The 20,374-nt window shown below is 34.5% G+C and overlaps 2 long non-coding RNA genes across 3 annotated transcripts; one reads left to right on the top strand and one right to left on the bottom strand.

Annotated features, from left to right (window-relative positions):
• Positions 1-5,531: 5,531 nt before the first annotated feature.
• LOC126876574 (uncharacterized) lies at positions 5,532-18,493 on the top strand. 2 transcript variants are annotated; one of them, XR_007694330.1, is made up of 4 exons: positions 5,532-5,586; positions 5,818-5,964; positions 8,633-8,747; positions 18,013-18,493. It is a non-coding gene; the product is annotated as an uncharacterized LOC126876574 (long non-coding RNA). The 2 variants fall into 2 exon arrangements; XR_007694331.1 differs by lacking the exon at positions 5,818-5,964.
• LOC126876577 (uncharacterized) lies at positions 7,499-8,915 on the bottom strand. The gene is made up of 2 exons (XR_007694334.1): positions 8,815-8,915; positions 7,499-8,742 (listed from the first exon to the last, which is right to left on the bottom strand). It is a non-coding gene; the product is annotated as an uncharacterized LOC126876577 (long non-coding RNA).
• Positions 18,494-20,374: the final 1,881 nt, after the last annotated feature.

Genomic DNA, 20,374 nt, shown 5'->3' on the forward strand with positions numbered 1-20,374 from the left:
TTTCCTGTACTCCCAGGTTTTTTCTTGTAACGCGGCTTGGCAAGTAGATAGTTGTCACTGTACGACACTATATAAAATAAATTAGAACCTACTCTAATGTAGCTACAGCTACAAACTCACATCGAAATACTCGAGGAGCGGCCAAATAGATAGAAATAAACTGAAAATACGGGTAAATGCAACCTCACTATATTCACATTAAGGAAAGGTACCACATCTCTTATTATTCTCAACCACCACATCATACAGCAAATCAAAACAGTTAGATAATCAAGTCTTTGCCCGGACCATCTACATCCAAACAAATTTGTTTGGAAACAACACATAAATAAAGAAATCGAGCAAATCAGACTCAAAAGGAAGAAAATGTACTGACTCATTGTAGACATTCTACCAGTGAACAATTACCAAAAAATAAACTATCGCTACATAAAACAAGTTTACTATGAATGTTCGTAAAAACCAGAAATTCGTTCGAAGAATAGAAAAGCACTGATCTGGTATATGGTCAGTTATGACCATAGAATAGGTGCTAATGGGTCGATGTAGATTAGCGGTGAATTCGCATATAGTACAGATATACACATTTATATTATACAGAGTGTTTTTTCAAATTATTCTTTCGGATAACCATTCCGATGAAAACAGTTCTTCTTGTACAAAAGCAACAAAGCTTTTTCGTAAGGTGAAAATGCGTCGTTCAAAAGACAATTTTTTTCAAACGATGAAATTAAATGCAAATTTATCTTCATGCTTCATGGTGAATTTCACATTGTTAGATTTGTAACCAATCAGGCCAAAGAAAATGCTGATGCTCTGATTGTAAACACAGTCAATCGATTTTCTAATGAAAATAAATCCGTTATCATTGTCGAATAAGATATTAATTTGTTAATGTCATTATGACGATCGATCAGTTCGTCGAAAACGACAGGACCGAGGAAAAACTGAAGCAAGAAAGAGAAAAGGATAATCCGAACTTATTTAGTGATTAAGCTCAATTAAGCGGTTCAATGTAACAGAATCCTTTATTTTGTTCTTTATTTTTCAAAATACTTCTAATTTCACAAATAAATTTGAAAGACGTATAAAATAATTATATTTAAAATAATATAAATTGATAGTCTCGTGATTATCGCATTCTCAATTTAGTTTTCGATATATTTATCCGCGAATCGACGAACTTTAGTGCAAATAAAATTATTATCATGTAACTACTGTGGGGGAAAGGGGCCGCACCTTCGACAAGCTTGAGAAGTGTTTATCCAGCGAATACCACACGCATGTAAATACACCGTAAATAAGCCGCAATAATTACAAAAGATGAGGTTAGAAAGGAGTTAAGAGTGAAAAATTTGAGTGCACTCGTAGGTTACACGCGAAATGATTAGCATAAAATAATAATTGTTCTATTTCGAAAAATAATATCAATTATCAATTCGTTCAGTATTTGTATAATTAACTTGTTTTTATTTCAAGCAAGCTATTAAAAAGACTAACCCTAACGCAATACATTGATGACATTTACATTTAATTGGTTTACAATAGACATTTCTTACAACCTATACAGTTATGCACGGGACATTGAGTTAGCCCAATTCTCGTTTATATATACTATAAACAGAAGATAAGAGATAGATTTGTAGTGGACTTGGGCAACCAATACTGACCCATACGCTGCCTCAGCACACAACTATAGGCTGACTACACTATAGTACTATCGACAGTTATTTGCGAATATCTCGGATACTAATATATTCAATATAATAATATATTCGGATAATATATTCAAAACCCATCGAAATCGAAGAGGAAGTAATTTTTTTCCACAAGTCCACTCATTATCATATGTTTATCGATGGTTTAATTCAGTACCTATATATATTCCTCTATACATATGATAATAATAAATCTCTGAGATAGAAATACTCGTAGAGTTGCAAGCATTATAGATGTCCGACGTCCAATTAAAAAAAGTTTCACGCATCTCAATAAAAAATCAATAGATAACAACGTACTGCTCCCAATCTACATAGTCCAAGTATTCTCTCATAGCAATATTAGTAACTTACCAAAAATTAGCCGTCTGAATTACTTTAGGGTAAAATGGGGAAAAACCAGAAAAAATTACATGACGCAATGCCACAAATGCCAACTGTTATGTCATATCTCACAAAACTGTAACCTTAATTATCGGTGCGTAAAATATATTGAGTCGCATTGACCAGGCAAGTGCAAAATAAAAAAAGAAGACGCGGAAACAAAGACAAAATCAAACCTGCGACCCCTCCTATCCAACATAAGCTAAGTATTCGAAATAGTCATAAACAACCCCCTAGTCTCCTTCCGCACAAAAAACAACGTAATCCAACACAATCAAATCGGCTTCCGACACAAACATTCCACACTGTACGCAATAAATAAACTAACGTCAGACATCTGGTGGGCTCCCAATGCAAAGCAACGAGTAGCCGCCTGCCTTGAAAAAGCATTCGATATAGTAAAAATTTTCGGCCTTATATACAAAATATGTATTTCTTTGGGCAATAAACGTTATAATTAAAATTAAAAAAGCACTCGTTTTCGTTTGATCACGAAAGTTAAGCAACGCTAGGCACGAATGGTACTTAGATGGTTCACCGTTTGGGAACTCCGTGTGGTATTGGTTTGTTCATTTTTACAATTTTTCTTTTGCTTTCCTTAATAATCTATTTTTAATAATCTATAATATAAGCATCGAAAAAAAAATATTTTAGTACTACGCGACTATTGCCATACATTGTATCATTCTCATTTTTACATACATTTGTTTTTTTAATATTCTTTTTTTCTTGAATATTAAGAGCAATTAACAAAACTACTTACTTCAGCCAACTCTCATACCACGTTGAGTGCACTCGTTCTCGTCCGATCTCACATCATCGTCATTAGCATCTCGAGTATCTAATTACTACGGCTACTTGTCAAATTCTGTAATAATCATATTTGCACTAGTAAATATCTTCTCTATTACATAACAACAATGATTAATCCAAATGAAGATTCGTTACACTCACCTAACCCTAATCATAATGTGAACCCGACATATATATGCTCGAAATAATATATATATTAAATATAGATACAAGCATGCAAATAAATTAAAATAAACGTTCCAGCAAGTGTTTTAAGGAGACTGTGATTTGCCAAAGTTGATCTATCTTCGAATAAAAGGAGTTAGCATGATTTAGCTCACGATTAAAGCAATATGTGTTGACCGGTGTAGAATAAATTGTTGGTTCTAAGACATCTTAAAGGGACATTAAGAGAAAATTGCTGGTTGACATTAGAAGAAGAAATAATACCGTCTACTATTTTATTTACAAATAAGATGTCAAACATTATTTTCTTAATTTTATATAAAATATAAAAAAAGGATTTATATGTTTATGATACCAAACATACTTTTACATGAATATAACGAAAACTAAGACCGAGCATTCGTATCTATAAGAAAATGTTGTTCAGAATCATGATCTCACGATATATTTCAAGGGCATCGAAATCGATGAGCAAGTAGCTCTTCGACAGGTTCACCTGCTCTAATAATGACATTTCATTAAATTTTTAAGACGTCGTATTAAGAAAACGAAAATTTGTTATGCCTATGAAGCGGAGATACACGTTCGCATAACACCGAAGTTATCTTTTTCAAAAAGCACTTTTTAGTTATGACTGATCAGAGAATATTTTCAATCGGAGAAAGGTTCATGCAAATTGAGCATTGAGCATGAGTCTGTACCATTCAGATTTCTATATAACATAACAATACTAAAAAATATGAAAGCAGAAGAACCGATTAAACACCGTATGAATTTGGACATTATTTTAGAAAATGAAAATCATCGAAATGTAGATAGAAGCGATATGCTTAATGAAATAAAAATATTTTGTGACATATACAGTAAAAATTTGTTGTATATAACAGCAATGCAATGTTCGAATATGATACATAAAATTAAGGATTTATTTTCCAATTTTATGTTACTTTAAGAATATTACTAATTATTCCAATCGCTTCTGCAGGGCGTGCTTTCTCTAGATTAAAATTAATTAAAAATTATATACATACTACTATGTCTCAGGGAAGACTATCTAATTGATTATTTAATTTGAATAAGTTATGTGAAAATTGAAATTACGAAGATATAATTATTGATTTTGCACGAAACAAAGCGAGAATAATAAACTTTATGAAATAATTGTACCTCACTAAGTTTCAAAATAATAAACATTTCAGATACGGGTATTTTTGTTAATATGTACTCAATCATCGAGTCATTATTTTGTTATTATTATTACTAAAAACTTTATAATTAGAATAGGAATAAATTTTCGTCAAAGAAAGTTATGAGCTACAGAGGTACATGTCTTTTCTGTTTCTAATTTGTAATGCTATACATGTGTATAATAATATTATTTTGTCAGAGCGAGACTTTTAAATATAATGTATGTAAATATGTAATTTTAAAAATAAGATTTTGTTTACAAAAACTGTTTGTTATAGGACTAGAAACATTCTCGAGGACGTAAGGTTCTAAACAAACGTTCTCCTTTCTTATTGAATGTCAGAGATAGGGATACCTGACACGAAATATCAAGGTCTAATATCGACAGTCAATAAGGAATAACGAATAAAATTTTATCAGCTATTAGATTTTCATACCTTATTCATTTTTCTTCCTTTAGGAAAGACATTTCTTCTTCCGTTTTTATTCAAAATTATTATTTGCAATTGATTTTAGAGAAAAACTTTCCATTAGTCTATTTGCAATAAAAAGATCCTTCCCTTATGAATCTTATGAATCGATTTGCAACTGACAACTAAATTGTAATGAAAGAACATAATGAACGATAAATCCAAATTCGTAATCTAGAATATTGTATTACTGTTACGTGTTTTGAATGTAGGTACACACACATGTAATATATTTTGGATATGCACACATTTATATATTTTATTTTATATACATTTACATATTTTAACATACTATTTACACATAAAATTTCGCATTATAATAATCGTTATATATAGTAATCGATATTAAAATAATTATTAAATATTTGTTTAATTAATCCTAAAATTGAAGTAGAATTATGAAAATGTTAACAAAAGAATTACGTTTAGATTTCATAAGCATATCGCAAAGTGACCGATTTAACCAGCGATCGTACAGAGGTCCCACATGTAGTCCTGAAGTATAACCAATCAGCAAACAACGCTACCTCGTCGTCGACATTATATCATGCTAGCGCATCATCATAGAGTTCAGTACTGTTTAATCTGTTGAGATAAATGTCATGTTGGTATGATCACTAGTTCCTACATGCGAAGTTGGTACGACTTCTAACGACGCCCTTTTGTTTTGGCTTCTGCCACGTGTTAATTATCTGAGAGTATCCGGTGTGTTCATATGGCTGTACATGGTGGTGAAATACAGAATATAAAAACTGAATCTGTGTGAATCAATTAAATATCGAACTCCAAAGCTATTTAATAACAGGGGTAGTGCAGTAACCGAAATGGAAATTATTCTACATGCAAAAGTAAGTCGTAATAACAAATACAGTTTTCTTCTTTTATATTTTTTGTATTTTTACTGCATTTTTGATTTTCATATACATAACCGTCTTTCATTAAAAGAAGAATTTAATTTCTGAAGGATTTTTCATACAAATTTGAATAATAACTGCTATTTTTGTTGTCTTATTTCAACCTTTGTCCTTGTTTGGGCTACTGTATCGCTTATTTCTTTTTAATGTTTGCATTGTTCATAGGCTGTACTAATTTTGTGTAAGTAATTTAGAAATATATGAGGTCTTGCAAATCAAATAATTTGATGTAGGAAATTCTTGATTTTCATAAAATAGTTCTGAACTGCTATGACTGCGTGGAAACGAAGAAGTTCGGAAATGAAATATAGAGTAAGTAAACTTCTTCGCAATCGTATGTTGAGAGAATACGGTACATGTTTCATTTCTCCTTTCGTATGATCTTCTTGTAGACTAATCATGTTTCTTCTAATAATCTTTTATTTCACGTATCTGATTGGCCACAATTTTTTAAGAATAAATTTTTATAAATTTCTTTTTTGTTAAAGTTATTTTTTCTTTTTTAATTTATCTTTTATTACAGACTGTCACATTTCAATAAGAAAAGTTCTATTTATTTAATATTATTTATGTTTATTTCTACATAGAATTATTTATGGCATATTTATACTTAGGCTAAGTCTTTAAATTTGTTGGTTACTGCAAAACAAACATAACAAAGTATTTAAGTTGTTCTTAGATTATTATAATTTGTGAATTTGTCTGAATTGCTATTCTTCTATGATAAAATGATCTTAGCTTAATGCTGCTTTTGCTTTTTAATAAAATTTGTCAGTCCTTGTAACTATTTTTCTTTGTCAGAAAAAAATCACCATCCTATTGTTGTTTTTTAATGAATTTTGTTGTAAATTCTTAATATTATCCAATATATTTTTCTTACACATATTATACATTTTGTTTTCATCTGTTTTGTATTTTATGCTATTTTCTGCATTCACTGATCGTTCCTGTCTCCCAGCTACTCTAACTTTGATTATCCTTTTAGTTATTAATAGCAGTTTCATATGCAAGAAACTTTAATTATTTTTTTCTATATTTTTAGCATATTTATATACTTCACTATAAGTAGATTATTCTATTCTTTCTTTCTTTTATCCAGCAAGTATTTGTGTTATTTCTTCTATTATTGTTCAGTTTAAATTTATTATTATTTCTGTACCATCGGCTTCATAACTCTATTTGAGTTTATTATGTGTGTATTACTTTTTGCAATGTTTTCCTGTCTAATTATGAGTTCTCCCATGTTTGCCAGTTTTAACATGTAGTTTATGCCTCATTTTATTATTTTGTGTTCCAAGACTATTCCTATTGCTTTTAATCACATAATCTGGCATTACATGGTATTTCAGTATGTATAATATTCTTTTTAGGAAATGTGTTTGTGTTTTATCTATTCTTGTTGAGTAGTGGAGAACCCATATTCTTATACCATATACCTACACTGTGTATGGTTGACTTTGTCTTTATGTCAGATTACCATTAAAGCATTAATTTCTGTCCATAACATGAATGTTTTCGCTATAATATAAGTTGGGCTATATATATTTTTCCACTCGTACAAAATACCAAAAGTTGCCTTTGCCAAATCAATTTATATATTGATCACTACTTGTGAAACAATTGATCACTAAACTCAAAACTGTTATTTTTCGTTCTCATATTCATTTTCATATTCATGAAATAACATTAGAGGATACAAACAATGACCAGAAAAGAGTGATGCCCTCAAACAAAGTTTAATCTATTTATGTTCAATTTCATTTTGGGTTCTTCTACTTTATCTCTTATTTACAACCTTTTTATAATAATAGTTTTTCCTCTCTTTTCTTCTTTTAATTTTGTCTGACTCTTCTATTACCTCACTTTTTTTTGTTAGTTTGCTTCTTTCTTCTGCCCATTTTGCTTTGTTCATCTGCTCATTTTCTTTTCTTTTCTCCTACCTTTTTCTATATTCTGGTATCTTTCTATTATAATATAAAATCTCTCTTAATTAATGATAAATTTTTCTTACCTTCTTTAATTTGTCTTTCATATTCTTTGTTCCCTTCAACATTATATGTACTTTCTGTAGGATTTAAGGTTTGATTTAAAATCATTTCTTCATTTCCTTTTTTGTATAACTTATTTTCCTTGCTCCTACTTGTTATTTGTTTTTTGTCTTCTACTGCTATTTTACACTTTGTAATTTATTTTAGTGACCTTTCTCTTGTGTTTCTTTCTTATTGTTATGGTTACCGCTGCCCTCTCGAGCTTCTTTTATTTTGCTATAGTTTCCTAACGTCTGTCTTACTTTTTCTTGATTTTTTACTAAATTCACTGTCAGAATTTGTATTTTCTTGTTTTCCTTTTATTACACTCTATATTGTTTCCTTAATGTCAATGGCATGAATTTTGCAATTTGGCCAATTGTGGAAATTTACAACTAAACATGAAAAGCAATTAAATAACTCCGGAAATCAATGTATCTGAAATTTTCTTTCAAACCTTACTTTTCATACCATATTCAAGTGTAATTGTGAAATCAATTTTAATTTTTATATCCTTATTTTGCATTATACATCATATATATATATATAATTCTTTGTATCATAATAATATAAAGAAATGACATTTTGATAAATAAACTAAGGAAAATGACTACTATTTTTGATATTTATATATGAATATATATTATTTTGTCATGAAATTCAATGCACACCTCAATTTAAACAAAAAAAGAAAAGGATGTAGAATTTGTTACAAAAGCGGAAATTTTTCACATTTATGCTCCAGGCATGAAACCCATGATATTTTCTCTTCACTTTTTAATTATATTTCCAATTATTTCGATTTTTCTAAATGCCCTTTCACGCATTTTTGCACACGCTATCTTTCCCTTGTTACTATTTCTGTTAGAATGTTAAATTATCTGTTAAAATATTACATTGCCTGTTAAAATTTAAAAAATTGAAAAAAAAGTCTGTTAAAATTCATTTTTTAGGAAATTTGAAGAGTTCTCGTTGCCAGAAATTTAAGGTGAATGGATTTTGTGATATTCAGGCAAACTGACTCCCGAGTAAGATAAAACTTCATAAATTCTTTCCTATGGTGCTTTGGTAAGTTCGTTTCTTTATTCGCTTTTAATTATGGAATGCATTATACCATTTAAAGAAGGTGATAAACTCCATGTATGCGTTATGTTTTCTATGCGTTATTTAAAATTACAAATGAAAAGAATACGTTTCATTTTTGTTTTGTTATATACATATTTGTATTAATGGGATCATAATTCTTGGGATCATACGATACCAATATTCTGTTTTGAGTGAACCCAAAAAGAAAACAGTTTACCTCACGACGTTTATGAGGTTGAAATTCTGAAGGTAGGTCTCTTTTATCTTTTCTTGTGGTTCTTACAGCTGAGACCTTTGGATTTTAACTCGTAAACAAGTTCGCTTAATGTGCGATTTATAAATATTTACATAGAACTGTCCAGTCAATAAAGTTGTTTTCTTCCTGAAAGGATAAACTGGCACGGTCGAATTACGATTTAATTCTTAGCTCGCGTGCTAACGTCGAAATATCTGCACACGCGAGGTTTTTGAATAATTTCTATCGAATTCATTTTCTTTGAAGATTCTCCACCGGTACAACATTTTGGGACTAACATTTATATTTGATAAAATATTACCAACGCTACCGTATAACATGGCTAAGCGCAAAGCAAAGATAACTTTTATATTATCATTGTTTGAATTGTATGTATTGGGAGAAAGATTATTTATTTCCATTATTACCTTCTTCCCTAACCAATGCCTCATTTTCTTTCATAAATACAAATTTAATAGATCGGCAATAAAATATTGACGAGGGTTCAGATTTTGACCACAGCACTTAATTATATTCATCTAAAAATCAAATACAAACAAAAGCAATTACAAACAAAAGTTCTGTTTCAGATGAACTTTGTGTAAAGTGACTTGGAATCCAGCTTTAACTGGTTTAAAACATGCATGGATTATACTCTTCGCTATTCCTAGGACATTTACAAATTATTGTGTTTGTCCTTCTCAAGTTAGAAATTCCACTTTTTGTGAAAACGCTATTGTAATTATCCGAAAACAGTTTATTTAACATTATTTGGCGTCCTTTAGCCTTGTGCCTATTCGTTTCTATACATGACCAACATATTCTTTCTTTTAAACAACAATGTCTTCGTATGGATTAATGTCTTTATGTGTTTCGCTATCTCCATCTCCAATACATGTACTATACTTGGCATGATGTTTCTTTCCTGATCTCATAAACATTTCTGTGATGACATAAGTTTCCACTTTATCAGCACTGATATGGTTTATAGTGCAATTATCTTTGTCACCTTCATACTAATCATTGTACTGTTCTGTGCCCGTTTTATTCTCCCATGCAACGCTGCAAGATTGGGAAACCTAGATTTTACAATTATATCAAGCACATTCTTACTGTGTTTCCCGAGGAGTGTAGCAAACCCGAACGAAAAATTCAATTCTCTCATTTTCCTGGCGTTCTCTCTTCCGAAACGCTAACTTTTATTCTGTCTTTTTCGGTAGCTCTCGAAATTGGACGATTAGATACCCGTAAGACAACAGAATGTAAATTTTCCGGACAGCCATAGTATCTATTGATAGCCGATCCCTGAAAAATATCCATTAGCCCACAAAATAAATTTATCTTTTCCATTCCGTTCTCTAAAAGTCGCCAACACAATCCTGCGATTTATTTCAGATGACTTTTGGTATGGATTGGCATTGCCAATTAGTGGAGATGAGTTGAAAAATTTCATCCAGTACTCACACTTACTTGCAATTTTGGAACCTAAGCCGCGGTTTCTGGTTCTAGAAGATTGAATTTTCTTTTGCAATTCTTGCAAATAACACTAGTCGCTATCATCGAAAATACAGCAACAAAGTTCAAGATATATTAACTAAGATCACTTGCAAACACTTCATTGTTATCTCTATTTTACAATTTTTTAGTTGATACGCTTGTTATTCGGTTCAGCAACGTGTATCATTCGAGTTACAGTTGATGTACACGCAGAACGCCATATTAGACCTGATGCAATTTTCGTGAACCCATCTGCTGCTATATACGTACTGCAGCTAGTTCTCATTACGAACGCTATCGCTATAAGGTTCATTTCATATCAAGCATTCTGTGCAAAGCAACAGTAATGTGTAATGTTGCCAATATTGAATCGCTTCTTTAAGAGGAAGGCATTCGAGATAGATTGCTTTCATCTTTGATTCTGTTTGGTTTCAGTTTTCTTGAGAAGTACGCAACCGGGTGCAACATACCGTTATCTTGGGGTTGTTTTAAAACGGCTCCTAAACCATCACCATTTGCATCTGTATAAATGAATATTTCTTTGTTTTGCTCATATGTTGCTAGGGCCGGACTTGAACAGACATATTCCTTGATCCTCTGAAATGATTTCTCACATTCTTCATTGCAGATGAATTTGACATTTTTCCTTAATAAGTTATGAAGTGGTTCCAGGAGTTTGCAGGCATCTTCCATAAATTTATAATAAAAATTAATTTTCCCCATTAATTGTCTTACATTCTTTTTTGTTCTTTGGGCGTTCCAGTTCGCCCAAGTCAAGAAATGTTTTTTCGGCTTTCAGCCCTTTTTTTCTCTTTTCCAAATCGCTTTCTTCCTTCCTTTAAATTTTTTAATCCTTTTTTCTCTTTTTCTCTTTTTCTAGCTATCTGCACGATAGGCTAATCATGTCCACACATAGTTTGTTTCTACAATGTTTAATATAAAGAGAATGTCCCGCGAATGTGTACGAGAACATATGCCCAGCGAAGTGCACTGGTACCGATTCTCTAAACTGATAGATTCGAACGGACTTGAAGTGACTTGACGACTAGGCAGATAGAAAGGAGCACGGTGTTATCGTTCGACGCTCTCTTAAAGTAGGCCGCGGGACGACCATGCAATTTCAAAAACTCGTCGTTCTGTCGATCACCCAATGCAATCCATGTCTTCATGACTTCAGCAGTGAGTGTTGGAGTAAGACGCCTTATCAGTGCATCGGTTGGCAAAACAGTTAAAAGACGCTTTATGAGAGATCCAAACATTCTGTTGATGGTGTGCATGAATATATAGGCTCCAAGACAGACAACAACGATACGAACTACAATAAGCTAAGTCTATGAAGGGAAGCTAAACGCTACGATTAAATTTTACAGATAACTCACACTTCATGGACATAACCGGAATAAGTTGCGATACGACGTAAGAGATCATATAATTAATCTAATGAGCAGTGCTAGTTAGTTAAACCATCAGTCCTCAACATTTATGCAAATTTCATGTACCCATGTTCTCGTTCGACCTGGCTTTTACATTGTTCCGAGATGATTGTTACAGTGTTCCCTCTTTTCTTTGTTTTTTTCTTTACTCTTTCCTTTGCTTGGCAGATAGATTTGATTATTATTTGATTATATAAATATAAATGCTGAAGGCTTTGCATCCTTAGACATCACTGATAGCGTTCCTACGTCCTTAGAAGTGAATAGTAGCGTTTCTACCTCTTATGATAATAGGGCTTACTACACAATGTTGATCGCCTGTTGGTCTGTTGGATCCTCTTGTATTATTCTTTTATTTTATTATGGCTTAGTTCGTGCCTTTCGGCTTTGAATGAACTTTCGGTTTTACATCTCTTACATCTCTTTTCCACTCTATTCTATTGCACTACCTTGCTAATTTTACCTCTAAAAACTAAAAGTAGAAACTACAAATTAGCAACTAACGACTAAAAAACTATTGCAACTTTGGTCTTTAGCCTCCTTGCTGTGCATCCTTCCTGTCGTTTGCCCTTCTCTTCTCTATTATTGCCTTCAGTTCTGTTAAACCTTCTCCAGTCTCATTTAGCGTTTTTCCTATGTCCTTTGGTCCTCCCGTTATTTCACATTCTTCTATTACATGCCTCAGGTCTTCTTTCCTTCTACATAGTCTGCATCTTTATCTCCCTCTTCTTTCTAGTATTCCCTTGCTTTGATCTCGTTTCCGCATCTGAATCTTGCCAGTATTTTTCTGTCCTTCCACTTCATCCTCCCTTCTAAGTATTTTGGTAATTTTTCTTTGGTTATGTTTCTGTAGTGTATATTATACTTGGATTCCTTTATCCTTTTCTCCCTCTCTTCTGCTTCTTCCTTTCTTCTTTCTTCTATAATTTGGTCTGCTGTCATCTTTTCTTATTCCTCTCCTGTTTCTATCTGTATCCTTCCCATTCTCACATCTTCTAGTCCCTTCTTTCTCTTTCTTGTTCTTTTCCCTTCATGGCCATGAGGTGGGATGTCGTGATAGGTGCGGAAGAAATACTCAGATGTATTCAACAATCAATATTTATTAACAGTAATATTCGATGAGTACACTTGTACTAATCCCCATTTTCCTCATTTTCTCCTCCAGTTTCTCTCTGTTTAGTCTGTCGAACGCCGCTCTTAGGCAGGTATATAATTTCCCTCTTTCTTCACCTATGAGGTGGATAGGTCGTGATAGGTACTGAAGGAACATTTGGATATGTTTAACAACCAAGATATTTATTCACACTTATGAGGTGACAGTCCGTGAAGGTGACCGTCCGTGAAGGTGACCGTCCGTGAAGGTGACCGTCCATGAAGGTGCCCGCAAGAAAATACCCTTGATTTTCAACAATAACGTTTATTAGACTCTTAACAATTAACAACAAATAACGTTTAACCACGGTTAACGTTTAGCAACAATTAATAACAAGTAACGATTAAAACTGAACTCTCAAGAGTAGTTTTAACGACTCGTTTCTCTAATTGTGTTTGCTTCTCTTAACCTTTCGCACTTCGCGGCTCGGGGCAAAATGAATCTTTTTGGTTCAAAACCGAACAGATTCTTTCCTTTGTTGCCCCTCGATATCCCCACTACGCGCGCGTTTATCAGAAGTCCGCGACGGTTGCCACGTATGCATTCTAACGAACATTCGGCGAAAAAGTCGTAGGGATATCGATGGTACATTAGGCCTGTCGGCCTTACGCTTTGAAGGTATAGCGCTTTGTGCCGCGAAGCCGTTGGAAATTTCCGTCGTCGAGTGTCGCCACATCTAGCTGCTTGTCTGTGATGTGGTTTATTACATAAACCGTATCGGTCACTTCTCTTCCTTTTCTGAATCCGAATTGGCTCTCTCCGTTTCTTTTCAATCTCTGCCTTCAGTCGTTCGTCCAGTATCCCTGCATGGTAGTGAGTGGTACCATCCGCTTGATGCTCCGATCGAACGGTAGCCGTCCGTATGATGCGTCTGCGCCGGGTTGGACCTTGATGATTCTGCCCAGTGGCCATTGCATTGGGGGAACGTTGTCTTCTCTGAGAATGACGATGACGCCTTCTCGTATGTCGTGACTGCCCTTACTCCATTTGTTTCGGATGTTCAGCTCGTTCAGATACTCTCGATGCCAGTGGCGCCAGAAATGTTTGAGTTTTTGAATATGTTGCCAGCTGGAGAGACGATTGGATGGAGTGTCCCTGAAATCTCGTTCTCGGAAACTTGTTAATGAATCACCGAAGTGACCGAGAGTAAGGACAAGAAGATCGTTTTGGTCTGATGATATTGGAGTCAGCGGACGGGAGTTGAGGATAGACTCGATTTCAATGATGAGTGTGTTGAAGTTTTCAAATGTTAAGAGCTCGTTACCTACGATACGTCTGAGATGTGGTTTGAAGGATTTCACTGCAGCCTCCCACAACCCGCCGAAGTGATGTGAGTTGGGAGGAATGAAGCGCCATTCGATCCGTCGGTCGGTTAAAAAGGACTGAACCTTTACCTTATGATCGTCGGACTGCAGAAGGTTTCAGAGCTCTCGTAATTCGTTGTTGGCGCCAACGAAGTTGGTACCGTTGTGTAGATAGAGTAGTAAATCGGCCGATTTGAAAGCCTCGTCTCCGATGCAAGGAGGTAATTTTGTCTGTGTTCTCCATTGGTATAGTAGATTGTGAAGACAATGCAATAAACGAGCTTACCTCGTGGTTGTGAGTTTAAATGTTACTCGTCACCGTGTGTGTCTCGTTTGACGTGTAAGACGTGTTCTTGCGGAAGTTGACCCTCTAGTTGTTGGCGCGAGGCTGCGTGGTTGCGTTCTTCAACCACCGGGTTATGCCTCTTCAAAAAACTGATGGACTCTGACGTTACTGACTTCGCTGGAGTGGTAACGCTTCTGCTGCTGTTTGTGTTGGATTCACGTGGCACTGTATGGCAGTGGGTGTCACTGGCGTGCACTTTTCACTTGACACGTGATCCGGTTCGAAGGACCAAAATGATTCGACCGGTTACGTGTTCACACTTTTCACTTGCCACTGAATCCGGCTCAAGGGACCAAAATGTTACGATCGTTCGCGGAGAGACGCGGTCGCTAGGAAAACGCGTCAGCGAGAGGCGTAAATTCTCGCTACGATTCGGTTAATCGACGCCGCGAAATAGTCGTTCCCCTGTTTCGATTAAGATAATAGAGGTGGTTCAATGAATGTAACACTGTATAATAAGTTATAAATCACAATTTATTCCAACAACTTTGTAAGGAAGATAGTTACGCTGGTGCGTATGTATAAGATAAGTGAGTGGCTGCTCTACGGGTGTAAGCCCGGTCAAAAGATGTTGACTGTTTGAAAGATGGAAAATCAGTGCAGTTCGGTGACGATGCTGTGGTGGAGGAAAGCTAAGGATGGGTGTGTCTAGCTCATGGGACCATCGGATTTGTTGGTGACGATTTTGGCTAAGAGAGTGAGGGAAATAGGCTTCGTTGTTAATTGGTTATTTACTATGGTGATGGATGAAGAAGGATGCTAACCGCCCTCGAGATAAATTCCTGAGATTTACGGAGGGCACTTGAGACTATTGAGGGTACGCAGTAACGATCCGAAGACATCTGGCTGCCATCTTGCCCGAGGTGTGTGGCCTGGTTTAGAGTGTTGTCCGACGCAACATCTTCTCTCTCCTCCGTTATTTTCTCTTCCTCTCTATGCCCCGTTTTTCTGCCCTCTTTTTGCTCTGTCCCTTCTAAAATTTCCATAAAGTGATTTTTCCACTCTTCTTCGCTTATATCCTCATCTATACCATCTCTACTTCTTCTGTATTTATTTATATATTTCCACGCTTCTTGTTCTGTTTTGATCCTCTTTATTTTCTACATTTCTTCTTCTTCGTGTCTTTCCTTTTTTTGTTTACACCACTGCTTGAATGGCTTTTTTCCTCTGTGAGCGCTTCTCTGCTGCATTTTCCTTTCATAAACTTTGTCATCTTCCTTCTCATCTCTCTTTTCCTTTCTTTCCACTCCTTGTCGTACCACACTTTCTCCCCCATGCCCCATTTCCTTATCTTCACTTTCTGCTTAGGCATTGCTTCATTTATCTTCTTTTTGATTTCAGTTCACATTTCCTCTACTGTTCTTCCCTTGCAGGTCCAGCCTTTACATTCCTCCAGGTATTTTTCCACACTTTAGTTTGTTCATTCCCTTTTCTCCTTCTCTTCTTCTTTCTTTTCCTCACTTGTTGTAATTCCTGCCCCCTATTTCTATTTCTAACGGCATATGGTCCGACCCTGTTCTTTTTCCTACTTTCATGTCGATTATTTCTTCTGTCGTCTCCTGATTTCCAATCACATAATCTATTACTGAGTTTCCTCCCTCCCCATATATGTCCACTCCTCCCCTTCTTTATCTCTTCCAGTGATTATCATCCAGCTTCTCTCTTCCAGGTACTTTAGCAGAGTTGCATGCCCAAGTACTTTTCTAGTACTGTTCTATCATTGATCCACGTAGGGCAGTGGTACAACGCATGCTCCGCATCATTTTCTTCAGCATTATAATCCCAGCATCTTGAGTGGGCCTCCTCATTAATAGCCTTACGATATACGTTAAATATTCCATGTCCTCTCAAGTTCTGCATGGTAAAGTCTTCAATATTCCTTCTGTACTTCTTTTAAAAATACAAGCGTCATTTATAAGTCTCCTTGTCCAATTATCCTCCCTGTAATATCTCCATTCTTCTCTCCACTTTTTCTCCATACGTTCTTCCACTGTCCTAATCCTTTCTATAAAAATTGAGGCGGTTCCTGACCTAGAACGGGTGTTATATCGCTCCTGTTATTCTACCCTTCTTATCTCATAGTTTTCCGCCTGCAGCTGTGTTTTAAAATATATCGATATAGTGCCCGTAAGCATACACAGTGCTGACACGTGTTGCTTGCTGTCTCCCGGTTCCAGCAATTCTGTTGTCGTTATTTTTAAAGATCAAACTACGTTACGTTTTGTTTCTTTCGTCGTGAGTGTTTGTTGTTTTCTTGATAGTTTTGTATTTTTATTTTGTTTACCCGGAGTTTGTAAATAAAGTCCCGCGGGGCCTTGTTTACTTCTGTGATCACGAATCTTCGTGTAGTATTCAGGCCATGCCAAGTCGTAAATACGAACAACGTCTTCCTCTAATATCTTCCTCTAGCGTTGACTTGCTAAGAGTATTTTTATTTGCATATTGTTTCAAAAAATTTACCAATATCATGTTATTTAAACACCTATGGACCATATGCAGTTACCATTACTTCGCATAAATCAGTATAAACGTTATTTTGAAGTACTATTATATCATGTGTCACTGCATAAATCTTCTGATATTGCTTCAGCATTTCTGTTGTATACAACAGTATTGGTGTGCTGTTTTAATCGAGATTTTAGTTCACATGGAACCTAAATCACAAGAATAATAAAAAAAGAAAAATGTTACTTGCTTCCGGAAACGACGAAATAAACCACTACTTTTATGGCGTTTACGGGCCCAAATTGGAAAATGTGGACGAATTTTGGATCTATGTTATTATCGTTTTTGGCTGAACTTTGCTTTAGGGCAAAACCAAAAATTAATCACTTTTTTGCAGTCTATCAGTTTTCAAAACGGGGAAATGTAAAATTATGTAAAATTTGTGTGGTATTTTACACTTTATTTTAGCAATAAATTGGATTCTGGATCTTTCAATGAGTACCGTTTATGGAGCCACTGACTGCGCGTGGATGGTAATCATTTTGACCTATTGAGTCAAACGTGTTTGATTACATGTATTTTGTATACATGTATTTGGTTACATGTATTTGGTTTTTCATTCTGACGACTCAAGGACACTTGTATACAGCAAACCCGGATTAGTTCGATTACTTTTTTTTAAAAAAGGCTGTAATATTACTGTTTTTTCATACTCTTTTTTTGTTTTCGGCAAATTGAAGTGTTGCATAAGTAATCTATGAATTGAAATATTTATTCCTTTTTTTAATAAAAATCATTAATATTGCAAGTGCCTGGTCTTATCCGTATGTTCAGGTTAGAGAGTTCTCCCATTACTGGTGAGATCCACCTTGAAGAACGGTAAAACCTGTTGCTATTTGATGCGACCGGTACACAGGTGCTGAATCTTCTTTGGAACATGTACCCACCAATTATTTCTAATTTTCCATTCATCTTAAAAAAGTGGCAAATCCGAAAAATCGGATATCCACCCTTAGGAACTCGCTTTTCAACATCGTTTCAATCATCGATCTGTAATAGAACTTTATTAAGTAAACTTATTTAAGTATTTTTCTACAAGTCTGTGCATGCATCCTCCTTTTTTTCCCAGAGCTGCCTTTATGCTCTAAAGAAACTTGGTTACATTAAGTTGAATCTCGAGACAGTTCAGTAAAAGTTCGCGTGAACGGCGCATTGCAACAATATCAGTGTCAAGGCCTGTAGGTAACAGTTTTTTCCAATGCGTCCAAAGAATTCATTTGCGTTTTTTCACCACTGCGTTGTTTTTTCGCTCTCTTTTTATCGTGTTATGCACCTTTTCGCAGTTATCGAATATCTTGCCGCAGCGTCATTTTGCGTTTTCTACCCGTTCTTGGCACATCTTCAGCGAAACATCTCTCTTTGACTGAATCACATGGCATTCTTTTTTTTTTAAGCTAGAAAAATTTACGGAATGTCCAGCTGAACAAATTGTAAACTACAAATTATTTATTATTTATTATTGCTTAGTCCGCGCCTTTCGGCTTTGGACGAACTTTCGGTTTTACATCCCTTATACCTATTTCGCTTCTTATATATCTACCTCCCCTCTTATCCATTCTATTATATTGCACTCCCTTAATTATTCTATCTCTAAAAACTAAAAAACTAGAAAAAACTAAAAACTAATGACTAAAAAACTATTGCAACTTTGCGCTTTTGCCTCCTTGCTGTGCTTCCTTCTTGTCGTTCCGCCCCTTCTTGTATTACCCTTCTCCTCTCTATTATTGCTTTTAGTTCTGTTAGTCCTTCTCTAGTCTCTTTTAGTGTTTTTTCTATATCCTTTGGTCCTCCCGTTATGTCACATTCTTCTGTTACATGTTTCAGGTCTTCTTCTTTCCTTTTACATAGTTTGCATCTTTTTTCTCCTTCTTCTTTCCAGTATTCCTTTGCTTTCCACATCTGAATCTTGCTAATATTCTTCTGTCCTTCCACTTCATCCTCCCTTCTGAGTACTTTGGTAATACTTCTTTGGCGATTTTTCTGTAATGTATGTTATATTTGGATTTCCTTATCCTTTCCCCCCTCTCTTCTACTTCTCTCTTTCTTCTTTCCTCTATAACTTGGTCTGCTGTCATCCTTTCTTGCTCTTCTCTTGCTTCTATCTGTGTCCCTCCATTTCTCACCTCTTCTAGTCCCTTCTTTCTCTTTCTTGCTCTTTTCTCTTCTTGGCCATTTCCCCAGTTTCTCTCTCTTTCCTTTATGCACTCCTTTGCTAGTTCCTTTTTTGATACTAAGGCTTTCTCGTCATACCTTGCTGCTCTTTTTAATGCTTTTTTTTGATTTATGTTAGCTTGCATTCTTCTATCAATATATATTGATAGAATTTGGTGTTGTCATATCTAAACCTAAGATCAATTTCACATATCTTCTTTGTATTCTATCCAGTCTTTCTTCCATATTCCAGCCCCATACCAAACCGAAAGTCCTCAAACTACAAATTAAATAATAAAAAAAGCATCTTTCTGACTCCCATTTTCGAGAGCTTATATTTTCCAGGCATTGCAGACAAGGAATATCCTTTTTTTCTTCGCTGAGAGATCCTCAATCTCTATAGTTCTCTTAGTTCTCTACTGCTTACCATAACCAATAAAATATTACCGTTATTATTCCAAAGTAGATTATAAATACCGATGAAAGTAGCGCAAGTGTTCTAATATATTTAAAAAACAGTTTCACAATAAATATTGCAATAGTTCTTTACAAAAAACCAAGAATTATGCAATCGTTGACTTATCTTCCGACGATGGAACTCGTTCTTTCTACATTTTTGACTTGTATGAGTATGAGAATTTTTTGCCAAAACAAATGATATATATAGTATCGTTCAATTACTGATTACATTGATATAAACTATCTTATACTTTTATTTGCGATATTTTATACATAAAAATATTTCTTGCATCGTATCGTACAATTTTAAATTACTCTCAGTGTTATAAATAATTCTGTATGATAGTTATGTAATTATTTCATTCTGATCGGTTGTAATTAATTGTAGATGATTCTCATATATAAAAGCACTGACACAACAGATGATGTATAGAGGTTGTGTTGCTTTAAACAAGAGACATCCTACTTTTTTACATTGGTTACTTGTATTTTCCATTTTTTCCAGTAATATTATTATTCGTTATAG

This window comes from Bombus huntii, unplaced genomic scaffold (assembly GCF_024542735.1).
Source record: "Bombus huntii isolate Logan2020A unplaced genomic scaffold, iyBomHunt1.1 ctg00000083.1, whole genome shotgun sequence".
In the NCBI taxonomy this organism is placed as follows: Eukaryota; Metazoa; Arthropoda; class Insecta; order Hymenoptera; family Apidae; genus Bombus; species Bombus huntii.